The sequence below is a fragment of the Eumetopias jubatus genome, unplaced genomic scaffold (genome assembly GCF_037043125.1).
Source record: "Eumetopias jubatus isolate StellerSeaLion01/CBP00866 unplaced genomic scaffold, mEumJub1_p1.0 scaffold_185, whole genome shotgun sequence".
Classification (NCBI taxonomy): domain Eukaryota; kingdom Metazoa; phylum Chordata; class Mammalia; order Carnivora; family Otariidae; genus Eumetopias; species Eumetopias jubatus.
The window spans coordinates 142,273-155,764 of NW_028274991.1; the positions used below are offsets into that span (position 1 = coordinate 142,273).

Genomic DNA, 13,492 nt, shown 5'->3' on the forward strand with positions numbered 1-13,492 from the left:
CTTAAAATGGATGAAGCCCAATAATCTATATATTACCAATTACTAAGGTGTAGTTACCTGTATTTCTTAGAAACGTATGCAGTATTTTTCTGATTTCTAATTAAAAGCCAGATATACTTGACCCTCCTATGAAGCCAAATTAATGTACATTTCTTTCCTCTATGTTCATAAACTGATGCTTATTTAGTGCTCTGTATTTATAACAACTGAATGTATAGCTTTTAACTCTTAAATGATCGTGGACTCCTTGAGGACATATTGTAGGACCAGATCCAAAGTTTATTCTACTAATTGTCTAGGAAGAAGACTATGAATGGGGAAGTAGTTCCATACTCGATGTTTTGACTGGAATCAATGTTCAGCAACGAAGACTAGCACTTGCAGCAATGAGATGGAGGAAAAAACTCCAGCAAAGACAAGAATCAGGCATCGTTGAGGTATTAACATATATATGGTGATATGAACGGCATTCAGTGTCATGACTATTACAGATTTTAATTTTAAGAGAATATGCTTATTAACAAAATAATAATTCTACTTGTCTTTTATGCTTTGTTGATATACTTAGTTTGGGCATTCTAAATTGGGCTTAATGTTAATTCCTAATTTTAATTATGATTACAAGGAAGATATATATAATGTTGATGGCTCTATTAAAAATATATGTGTAAATGGGGTGCCTGGGTGGCTCAGGCAGTTAGGCATCCAATTCTTGATTTTAACTCAGGTCATGATCTTAGGGTGATGAGATCAAGCCCTGCCATCGGACTCCTCGCTCAGCCTGGAGTTTGCTGGAGATTCTCTCCCTCTTCCTCTGCCTCTCTCCCCACTGTGCATGTGCACACTAGTGCACATACTGTCTCTTAAATACATAAATCTTTTATTATTATTATTTTTTTAAGATTTTGTTTATTTGACAGAGAGAGACACAGCCAGAGAGGGAACACAAGCAGGGGGAGTGGGAGGGAGAAGCAGACTCCCCGCTGAGCAGGGAGCCCAATGCGGGGCTCGATCCCAGGACACTGAGATCATGAGCTGAGCCGAAGGCAGATGCCTAACGACTGAGCCACCCAGGCACTCCCATAAGTCTTTTTTTTTTTAAAAGTAAAAAGACATAAAAATAATTTAAATATATGTGTAAAATGTGACCCATACTGTATTTCTTCCAAAGACTCTTCAGCATCTACCTTCAAGGGTTCTTAACATGGGATCCACAGACTCTCCCAAAGGAGTTGTAGATCACATTCAGGAAGGCTGTTTATACACTTTGGATGGGGCAGGGAATACATCCTTATTTTTACTAACCTCCAATTGAAAACATTTCCTTTTATTATAGAAGTCTAGGTAAAAATCACAGCACTATTAATAGTACTTGTGATTTTACCCCAACAGAAATAAGATATCTTTGCTTTGCATTATAATTCCAAGTATCTTGAGATACTGCTTATGTTCAATTTTTTTTCATTGAAATATAGTTGATGCACAGTGTTACATTAGTTTCAGGTATGTAACAGATTTGACAACAATTCATTATGCTCACCACAAGTGTAGCTACCATCTGTCTTTATACTTCAAAATTATAATAATCTATCCAGCCACCACTATTTATTTAATTCATTAATATAGAAGCACATCTGTCACAAATTTGTAAATATTTTATTTTTAATAAAATGGGTTTTTTTGTAATCCTTTACACTTTATGTTAAAACCAGTATTTTAAAACATTATTAATATAGCACAGAAATTACATTTCAATAAAGCTGTTTCTTTAAAAGAATTATTTAGAGAACAGATCCATAGGTTTCACTGGACTGTCAAAGGGGTCCATGGCTCACATAAAGGTTAGAAACCCAAGTTTTAAATAATCTTGTGCGATGTATTCTGAGTTCTCTCCTGTGTCCAAGCCCTTGTTAGCCTTAATTCCCTTCTTTTAGAGTAATTCCACTGGCTTTTGTTGTTATTCCCTAGTGAAATGTTTTATATTTCTAATTCACAAACATTTTCAAGAGAAATATAAGGAGGGCTTCATCTAATTTGAGAAGTTGTGCATTAAGTTCTACCCTGGATTAATTATAAGAAAAAATACAAGAAAAGGCTAAACAAAAGTCAAGTTGCTTTGTTTTCATGTTATTCATTAAAACATTTTCCTTCATTCTTCAAGTATTTATTGATGACCTACTGTGTGCCAAACACCATGGTTGTGTGTTTTCAGAATATTCTGACCAGAGACAATTACCACTGTGGCACTTGGTAAAGGTTATAAGATTATTTGTTGACATAAAACTAAATTTACAGATAAAATAATGTATTATTTGCATTTATTTCCCAAATAATTTCAACACTGATTATATTTTCATTTGTAGGGGGCATTTAGTGGGTGGAAAGTTATCTTATATGTTGACCAATCCCGAGAAGCAGGATTCAAACGCCTTCTTCAGTCAGGAGGAGCAAAGGTTTGTATTCAGTCAATTTACAGAATTTTTTACACAAATTATTTTTCAAACAAGGTTGCTATGATCAGTTCTTAATTTTCGGTACTTGGTGAGATGACAATCCTTAAGTACAGATGATACAGTTGAACTACTCTGGGAAACTGATAGCTTCTTATTTCTTATTTTTTCTTTAGGTACTACCTGGTCATTCTGTACCTTTATTTAAAGAAGCCACACATCTCTTTTCTGACTTCAATAAACTGAAACCAGATGACTCAGGGGTTAATATAGCAGAAGCTGCCACCCAAAATGTGTACTGCTTGAAAACAGAGTACATTGCTGATTATCTGATGCAGGTTTGTAAGATTTTGTCCTTGATCTCCTCATCACCAGAGATAGGCTTATATATATAGGGATGTGACCACACAGCAAAACCCTTGGCTTGTTTATTAATAGCATGTTTGGCTCCAGTTCGCTTTCATTTCATTCAGTTTCATTCTACTTTCTATAATAATGAGTACATATGTAAACATTTAGCTTGGAGTTAAATGAAGCAGGTATAAAAATCTAAGTACCTCTGGGCGCCTGGGTGGCTCAGATGGTTAAGTGACTGCCTTCGGCTCAGGTCATGATCCTGGAGTCCCGGGATCGAGTCCCACATCGGGCTCCCTGCTCAGCAGGGAGTCTGCTTCTCCCTCTGACCCTCCCCCGTCTCATGCTCTCTCTCTCTTTATCTCCTTCTCTCTCTCAAATAAATAAAATCTTAAAAAAAAATTAAAAAAAATCTAAGTACCTCTAAAAGTTTTAAAAGTGCCCTCTATAATGTTGGAATATTGCTGTTCACAAATAGCCTAAGTTTTGATTTGAATGAGCAAAGAAAAATCTTTCTGATGCCAGAACACCTAAAATGCCATCAGGAATCAGCAAGGTAGGATACATGATAATAAATGTCTCACTCCAAAGGATTTCAAACATAATGGTATAGAAATAAGGGGAAGCCAAAACTTAGCCTGCTGTGTAATTTTTACTGTTTGTGTTTGGGAGTTGCTCAGGATATATAGAAAGAATGGCTAAAACATAAACAATAAAACCTTTGTCATAAAGCGGTGGGATGTACTGATTGGAATTGGTAAGCCAATACTAACTCCTAGAAACACCTAAATCACTTTTTTTAAAAACTCAAGTTTTTTTGTTCCCTGCTTTTCTCAGGGTTGTATTGTGTGTCAGACACTAGATTTCTGGAGGAATGCAGTGGGGGGAGTGGGCTGCTCTGTATTTCTACATCTGAGCTCATTATTTCCTACCTAGCTCTCAGAAGTAGATAAAACAGAATACTTCTGTGGGGGCAAAGCAGTAGACTAGGGAAGGGAGAGTAGTGACTTCATGTTCAAGTTCATGGTCAAGATAAGCCAAGCACAAGTAAGGCTCTTGAGATAGGCCCACCCCAGTGTTCTGACCTCAGGTTAAATGCTGAGGGGGGGGCGGGGGGGAGCATTAATTAAAAAGCTGGGTGCAGTGGCTGCAGGGATCTTGGTGATGAAAGCCTTCAACATGTCCTTAGCCATACTGTTCCAATCTGGATGGTCACCGTCTACTTCTACAAACTGGTGTCATCCCAGGATCTCCATTCATCATCCTTTCTCTTCTCTGTTGGATCTCCTGTTTCTATATCCCATGTCATCCTGATCTGCTCTCATCTGGTTGAAGGTGTTCTTATAGTAACTTCTTGAGAAAGCACATGGGAGATAAACTGAGATTTTCTTTGTGTGAAAATTCTTTTTTTCTGTGATTGCATTTCTTTTATCGTTTAGATGGGCATCAAATTCTAGGTTGGAACCTATTTTCTCCTTAGACTTTTGATTGCTTATCTCCTTGCTTCTAGTGTTGCTGTTGAGTAGTTAAAGCCATTTTGATTCATAATCTGTTATATGTAACTAATCTAGTAGGAAGCTCTTTTTGTCCCTAGTTTTCTGAAATTTCAAAATGATAGGCTATCATGAGGGTCTCTTTTTATTATACTGCACATGGTAGGCCTCTTCTGGTTTGGTAACTTGTGTCTTTCAGTTCTGGGAAATCTTGAATTATTTCAATGATGATTTTTTTTCCCTCCACTTTCTGTTCTCTCTAGTACTTCTGCTACTTGTATATTGGATCTTCTTATTTCACCACTATTTTTATAATCTTCACTTTTTGAGAGGTTCCCTCAGTTCAGTCTTCTCCTTTTATCAGCTCTTCATTTTGCGATCATGTTTTTAATAATCAGGACCTTTTTAAAAGTTTTTTGAATTTACATTTTAATTTTTTAATATCTTTTTTGCTTCATAGATGTAATACCTTCTACTGGATCTCAGAGGATTTATTGATTTTTTTTTAACTTATTTCGGTATATTCTCTATCCACTAAACTGCATTTTCCTCTTTGTTTGGGTCTTTGTCTAAGCTGATTGGAAGTACTGAGCACACAGTTGGGTCTTGGCAGTTTTGATCCGGATGCAATAGTCTTTGTGGTCTAATTGTTGGGGACTGTCGTCTGGGTTCATACTTGCATATACTTCTTGAATTGTTTCAATTGCTCCAAAGAGGAATCTTCCAGTCTGCCTGAAGGAAGAATCTGGCCACCTTTTTTTTTTTTTGAGATACAATGACATATGACATTAATTTCAGATGTTCAGCATAAGAGTTGTATGTATTCATGACTATATATGCAAAATTATCACCATACATAATGAGATTTTCTTTCTTATGATAAGAACTCCCAAGATTGAGTCTCTTCCAACTTTCAAATATACCATACAATATTAACAACTACAGTCACCATGTTGTATATTACATCCTCAGGGCTTATTTTATAACTGTAAGTTTGTACCTCTTGTTCACCCTTACCCATTTCCCCCAGCCCTCACACCCTGCATCTAGCAACCCCCAGTCAGTTCTTTGTATCTATCTCATTTGGGTTTTTTTTTATTTTTTTATTTTTTTAAGATTTTATTTATTTATTTGACAGAGAGCACACGAGCAGGGGGAGTGCAAGAGGGAGAAGCAGGCTCCTTACTGAGCAGGGAGCCCGATGCGGCAGTCAATCCCAGGATCCTGGGATCATGACCTGAGCCGAAGGCAGATGCTTAACTGACTGAGCCACCCAGGCACCCGTTTTTTATATTAGGTTCCACTTGTAAGTGAAATCATCTAGTATTTGTCTTTTTCTGACTTATTTCACTTTGCATCATGCCATCAAGGTCCATCCATGTTGCTGCAGTTGGCAGGGTTTCCTTGGCTGAAATATTTTTTTATGGCTGATTAATCCATTGTGTGTGTGTGTGTGAATTTTCTTTATCCATCTGTCAGTGGACACTCAGGTTTTCATATCTTAGCTATGGTAAATAATGCTGCAGTGAACATAGGAGAGCAGATATCTTTTTGAATTAATGTTTTTATTTCTTTTGGATAAATACATAGAGGTTGGAACTGTTGAATCATAAGGTAGTTCCTTTTTTTTAAGATTGTATTTAACACAGTGTTATTAGTTTCAGGTGTGCAATATAATGATTCAACAATTGCTCAGTGCTCATCGAACTAAGTGTACTCTTAAGGTAGTTATATTTTTAATTTTTTGAGGAAAAAAAAATAATGGCTGCATCAGTTTACATTCCCACCAGAAGTACACAAGAGTTCTCGTTTCTCCATATCCTCATCAACACTTGTCTTTTTGATAACAGCTATTCTAACATGTGTTAGGTAATATCTTGTTATGATTTTGATTTGCGTTTCTTTGATGATTAGTGACGTTGAGCACCTTTTCGTATACCTGTTGACCATCTGTGTCTTTGGGGAAATGTCTATTCAGATCTCTGCCCATTTTTTAATCACATGGTTTGGGATATTAACCCCTATCCGATAGATGATTTGCAAATATTTTCTCCCTTTCTTAGGTTGCCTTTCCTTTTGCTGATGGTGTCCTTTACTATGCATGAGCTTTTTAATTTGATGTCTCCCCACATGTTAATTTTTGCTTGTGTTTCTTTTCATTTTGGTGTGAAATCCAAAAAATTTTTACCAAGACCAATGTCAGAGAGCTCATGACGTATATTTTCTTTTAGTTTTATAGTTTCATGTCTTTCATCCGAATCTTTAATCCATTTTGAGTTTATTTTTGTGTATGGTATAAGATAGTGGTCCTGTTTCAGTCTTTTGCATGTAGCTGTCTAGTTTTTCCAACACCATTTATTGAAGAAACTGTCCTTTTCCTTTTGTATGTTCTTGGCTCCTTTGTAATTGATCGAGTATGCCTGGGTTTATTTCAGGGTTTTCTGTTCTGTTCTCTTGATCTGTGTGTCTGTGTATGTGGTAGTACCATACTGTTTGGTTACCATAGTTTTGTAATACAGTTTAAAATCAGGGAGCATGATGCCTCCAGCTTTGTTCTCCTTTCTCAAGATTGCTTTGGCTAGGGGCGCCTGAGTGGCTCAGTCATTAAGCGTCTGCCTTCGGCTCAGGTCATGATCCCAGGGTCCTGGGATCGAGCCCCGCATCAGGCTCCCTGCTCCACGGGAAGCCTGCTTCTCCCTTTCCCGCTCCCTCTGCTTGTGTTCCCTCTCTCGCTGTGTCTCTCTGTCAAAAAATAAATAACTCTTAAAAAAAAAAAAAGATTGCTTTGGCTATTTGGAGTCTTTGTGATTCCATACAAACTTCAGGATTGTTAGTTCTATTTCTAGAAAAAATGCCATTGAAATTTTGATAGGGATTGCATTGAATCTGTGGGTTGCTTTGGGTAGTGTGGACATTTTAATAGTGTTAATTTTTCCAGTCCATGAGCATGGAATATCTTTCCATTTATTTGTGTCATCTTCTATTTCATCAGTGTTGCCTAGTTTTCTTTTTTTTAAGATTTTATTTATTTGACAGAGAGAGAAATAGCAAGAACAGGAACACAAGCAGGGGGAGTGGGAGAGGGAGAAGCAGGCTTCCCGCCGAGCAGGCAGCCCAATGCAAGGCTCAATCCCAGGACCTGAGCCGAAGGTAGACGCTTAAGACTGAGCCACCGAGGCGCCCCAATGTTGTCTAGTTTTCAATGTACAAGTCTTTTATCTCCTTGATTAAATTTGTCCCTATTTTATTCTTGATGCAATTGTAAATGGAATTTTCCTTTATATTTGAAATGGCTTTCTTTTAAAAAGGGTATCGTTGGGTTTTTTTTATTCTTTAGACTGTTTAGTCCATCGTGTAATTATTGATATGATTGGATTTAGGGTTTTTTTTTTTTTTTGCAGTTTTCAATTTGTCTTTGTTCCTGTGTTCTTTCTTTCTTGCCTTTTTTGTTGGAGGCAGGGTGTGTTTTGCTCTATGGATTATAATATACTTAACTTTTTATAGTCTAGCTAAAATGATATTGTGCCACTTCACATGGAATGTAGAAATCTTACACTCATATAGGTTCCTTTACTTCCCCTATCCTTTAAACCAGGGGCCAATAAACTGTAGCCCACAGGCCAAACCCTCTCCACTGCCTGTGTTACAAAGTTTTACTGGAACACAGCTCCATTCACTCATTTACATGTTCTCTCTTCTGCTTTTGCAGTGCAACACTGGGCTGAGTAATTGCAACAGAGACCATCTCTCCCACACAGCCTGAAATATTTAGTGTCCGGTCCTTCAACGTAAAGCAGGGGCCAGCAAACTTTCTGTAGACTTGTATATTTTCCCTTGTCTCTTACAGCTCCACAGAACAGTGTTCTGCCATAAAGCAAAACTTGCTTAAACGGTCCTATGTATTTTGAGGAAATTAAAAGGAAAAATACAGTCTTATATTTATCCTATCTGGTATCAGTTTTCCTTCAGCCCAAAACTTTGATTTGTAGTATAAGTCTGATGGGACCAATTCTAGTTTTCTTTTATTTGAGAGTGTCTATTTTACCATTATGCCTGAAGGATCTTTTTGTAGGGCATAGGATTTAGGGTTGATAGTGTTTTTTACTAACGACTCCACTTTCTGCTGGCCTCCGTTATTTCTGAGAAGTCAGTGGTAATTTGATTTCTTCTCCTGTATGCAGTGCAGTGTCTCATTTTTTCTTCTGGCTGTTTCATCTTTGATTTTCACCATTTATGATACTTCCAGGTGTAGTTTCTTTATATTAATCCTGCTTTTTCTGCAGAGCTTCTTCAATCTGTAAATTTCTCTCTTTCACCAAACTTGAGAAATTTTGACAATTACTTCTCCATTCTTTCCTGTCTATATGGGAATTTAATCACTCGTACCTTTTGATATTGTCCCACAGGTCCCTCCCTCAGGTCCTTCAGGCCATATTTACTTTCTGTGTTTTCTGATTGACTAATTCCTATTTATTACTTCACTGATTTTTTTTCCTGTTATTTTCATTCTAAAGGCTCTTACAGGAGATTTTCTTATTTAGATATTAAATTTTTTTATATCTAGAATCAGCTCTTTTTTATAGTTTCTATTTTTCTACTTTTTCATTTCACTCATTTCAAGGATAAGAGCTGCTTTGGTATCATTGTCTACTATTTCCAACATCGGGGTCATGAGCAAGACTGCTTTTATTTTGAGGTAATCGGTAGCTTTACATGCAATTGTAAGAAATAATAGTTTCCCCCAGGGGATGATATCTTGCAACAATATAAGACAGTATTACAGCCAGGATATTGACCTGATGCAATCCAAACTTATTCCGATTTCCCCACTTTTTTTTAAGATTTTATTTATTTGAGAGAGAGAGAATGAGAGAGAGCACGAGGGGGAAGAGGGTCAGAGGGAGAAGCAGACTCCCTGCTGAGCAGGAAGCCCGATGTGGGACTCGATCCCAGGACTCTGGGATCATGACCTGAGCCGAAGGCAGTCGCCTAACCAACTGAGCCACCCAGGCGCCCCCAATTTCCCCACTTCTGCTTCATGTGTCTGCCACCACAGTCAAGATACAGAACAATCTATCGCTACAGCAATCATTCATTTTGCCTTTTTTTTTTTTAACTACACCCACCTCCTTCCCTTCATTCTCTTCTCCCAGCGGTCTCTTACACCTGTCAACCACTAATCTGTTGTCAGTGTCTTTAAATCTTAAATGGAATCAATATAGTGTGTAATCTTTTCGGATTGGCTTTTTTTTTTTTTTTTAAGATTTCATCTATTTATTTGACAGAGAGAGAGCAGGAACACAAGCAGGGGGAGTGGGAGAGAGAGAAGCAGGCCTCCCGTTGAGCAGGGAGCCTGATGTGGGATTCGATCCCGGGACTCCAGGATCATGACCTGAGCCGGAGGCAGACACTTAACGACTGAGCCACCCAGGCGCCCCGGCTTTTTTTTTTAGCAAGATTCCCTTCGGAATCATTCAGGTGTTGCTTGTATCAGTGATTTTATTACTTTTTATTGAACATTTGAGATCTACAGCTTAACCATTAGCCTATTGAAGGACATCTGGGTTGTTTCTACTTTGGGGCTATTATGACTAAAGCTGCTATGAACATTTTTTGCACATATTTTATGTGGAAATAAGATTTCATTGCATTGGGATAAATTCCTAAGTGTGTTTCCAGAGTGGTCATATTTTACATTCCTACCACTGTTATAAGTGATCGTTTTTCTGTATCCTTATTGGCATTTGTCACTTTTTTTTAGCCATTTCAGTTGGTATGTAGTAATCTCTCATTGTGGTTTTAATTTGCAGTTCCATAATGGCTAGTCAAGAGTGAATGCCTTTGGTGTGCTTCATAAATGTCATGAGGTGTGAGGTTTTCACAGAAGGTGTGAAGTTTAGGTCACTCAGAATGTCCAATTGCTCCACCGTAAAAGAACTGTCCTCCACTTAGTTGCTTTTACACCTTGGTCAAAATTCAGTTTGGCATATGTTGGGGGTCTATTGATCTAGGTCTTTCCCTCTGCAATAGCATCTTTCTTCTTATATCTGATATTAGGTAGCGATTCCTCTTTACTCTTCTTTTTCAAGATCCTTTTAGCTTTTCTAGGGCCTATACCTTTTAAGTTTTTAAATAAGCTTATCTATATGCCTATGAAAACATCTTGCTACGATTTTGATAGGAATCACATTAAACCTACAGATCAATTTAAGTGAATTGACATCTTCACTATGTTCAGTCTTTCAGTCCATGAATACAGCATATTTAAGTCGTCTTTGATTTCCTTCATGAACATTTTGTAATTTTCAATACATATAAGTTTTAGATCTTTATTGGGTTTTTGGATTCTGATTGTTTTTTCTTGAGAATGGGTCATGTTCTTCAGATGTGGAGTAATTTGCATGCGTCTAAGTTGTAAAAACTAGATTCTGTTACGTTCCTTAGGGAATGCCATTCTGTTTGCTTACCAGGCACCTCTTGCAGTGAGTGCGGGATCAAAGCTTTAGCCTTACTTGAGCCGCCTCTGCGCATCCATGGTGAGAGGGCAAAGATTTGGGCAGATTTCATACCCGAGTGTGAGGCTTCCCCTGCTCCCTCCTGGGATTTCCCACCTCATTTTCCAGTGGCTGTGGTTTCAGGCCATTACTACATGTTTTCTGTTGTGACTTGGCCCTCATAATACCGACTTCTCCTTACAACAAAAACAAAAATGAAGAGAAATTCACTCCCTACCCAGTGTCAACCCCTTTGGTATTTGCCTGATCTCATTTCCTCTCCAGTGTCTTGGGGTAGTTGCTTTTAACATATTTGGGTCGGAAGTTGTCATCCAGGGAAGAGTTGAATCAAAAGGCACTTACTCAGTATTTTATGGTGATGCATTTTCATGTTTTCCAGTCTGCCATCTTGCTAGAAAATTTTTATCACACTTTTAATGAGGGAAAGGTCGTTTTGGGTTGGAATATGGTTGTGAGGAAGAGAATTTTAAGGGTTTTAGAGGCAATGTATGAATTTTGGCTTTAACTCCTGCTAGTTATATGTTATTTAACCTTTTTTTATCTTATCTGTAAAATAAAAAAACACCTACCTCACATGTTTAAATATTTTTAAAAATCGACACTAAGTATAAGGTGTCACTTCTTAACCATACCTTTTTACAAATGAAACCATTATCAAGATCTGAGCTGGCCCCATTCCACCTGAGCTATAAATCTATTTTTCTGATAAAAGGTGAGATTTTGTCACACAGGTTCTGTTCCCTAAATGTGATAAGTGCTAAGTAGCATACCTTAAAAGACAAATCTCAAGTTTTTTCTGGTTCAAAAGCACAGTCAAGGAAAAATGAACAGTGTTTTTCCCTTTTATAGGAATCCCCTCCTCAAGTAGAAAATTACTGTCTGCCAGAAGCGATTTCATTTCTTCCGAATAATAAGGAACCTGGGCCTGGATTATCACAGAAGAGGAAAGCTCCTACAGAGAAAAATAAAATCAAACGACCTAGAGTAAACTAATCATGTTTACTCTTTAGTCACCAAACATTAGTATTTTAATTATAAAGCCTGAATGTTACTGTCTTGGATTTGCATAGTAATTTAAAGACAAGCGGCTGTAGAAGAATTCAGCTTCAGAGTATAATGATGACCTTGCTTGTAGTTAGTTTTTAACACCTGAAATTTTAACCACTGAAATATTAACTTTTACCTGAAATAACAAAACAGATCCTCAGCCATCTTGTCATTAAACCACATTGAAGTGTGTATGGGGCTGTTTATTTAATATCCGAGGCTGTAGCTTAGTGGAAGTTTTAGTAAGGTGATGGATTTTACTTTAAAATGCCAGCTTTAATTCGTAACAATAAGGAAGTTATCAACTGGGATTTTTTTCATGTTTTCCCTGATTCTTCTCACCCCTTTCCCTCTTTTTAACAGGAGCCTGAGTACAAGGTTTGAGGAACTGAGGCTTTAAACTTAAATATGTGAGTGTATATATGTATATGCATGTTTGTACAGATCTCCATGATGTTTGCCAAGTTTGGGTGCCAAAACTTGGAAAATAATAAATAAAAGTGACTCAAATTAGTTAAGTTTTTAAATGCAAAGCATTTTGGTGTCCATTCTCTTTTTGAAGCAATAAATGATTTGTAAAATATAGCTTAAAAAAGAAATTGCTGGGGCACCGGAGTTGTGCAGGTGGTTGAACATCCGACTCTTGGTTTCAGCTCGGGTGGCTCAGGTCATGGGATCAAGTCCCAGGTCGGGCTCCGGGCTGAGCTCGGAGTCTGCCTGGATTCCCTGTCCCTCTCCCTCAGCCCCCTCCCTCCCTAAAATAACTTTTTAAACTCAAAAATCGCTAGTTATATTTCTGATGTTTGTTACTTATGTAGGCTATTATATTAGTGGGTTAAAACCCTTTTATTGGAACTACAAGATTGCATTAGCCTGTATTAATCTAAACCTAAACACCAAATGCTACATGTGTTACCACAGTCCTCTAAATGTAAAGCTACCTCATTTTGCTGAAAGGAAGAACCAGAATCAGAACTATGATTTTGATGTAAATGGCCCCATTTCATAATGACTCTTGAAAGGCAAACTCAAATGGTGAAGGGTGGAAGTTCTTATCCTAGACACAAAACCCCTCAAGTTTTTTATCGGGTCTTCCTCTGAATGGAGGGAAATAGAGGGGGTTATCCCGGCCCTTCAGTTTTTGGCTTTGAACTAAATTCACAGCTCAGGTCAAAAATTCCTACACAGCCAAAGAGATAGCATTGTCGTGTAACCATGCCCCTCCCCAAACAGAAACCCCCGACCTGGTTTTATGGGGGCCATTTTGTGTGAGTAGAGTCTTTTCACTCTTTTCCCTGGCAGCTTGTGGCAAGTTTCCCCAAATTTCATCCCTTAGATTCTTTGCAATAGTCACTACTGTTCAAAACAACTTCACGAGTGCTCTGTGAAAGTAAATGTTAGATCCTCTTTGTCCCTAGCCCAGATAAAATTACATAATGTACCATTTTCTTTTCTGCCAAGATTATGAACTGTTTTTCCAGTCAGTTCTTAAACATAGTTTATAAATTTAAGAGTCCAGATTTCACCTGCTCCTCCTGATTCTCCAGACTCTGTCAGCCATTTCCGCTTTGGCTTCCACTCTCAGACTCTAGATGCCCTAATGCCAGCAAGGCCTTACACGCAAGTAGTTCTA

At 37.7% G+C, this 13,492-nt stretch overlaps 1 long non-coding RNA gene across 1 annotated transcript; it reads left to right on the forward strand.

Annotated features, from left to right (window-relative positions):
- The first annotated feature begins 420 nt into the window (after window positions 1-420).
- Window positions 421-11,966, forward strand: LOC148161426 (uncharacterized). The gene is made up of 4 exons (XR_015767561.1): window positions 421-437; window positions 2,364-2,453; window positions 2,627-2,788; window positions 11,662-11,966. It is a non-coding gene; the product is annotated as an uncharacterized LOC148161426 (long non-coding RNA).
- Window positions 11,967-13,492: the final 1,526 nt, after the last annotated feature.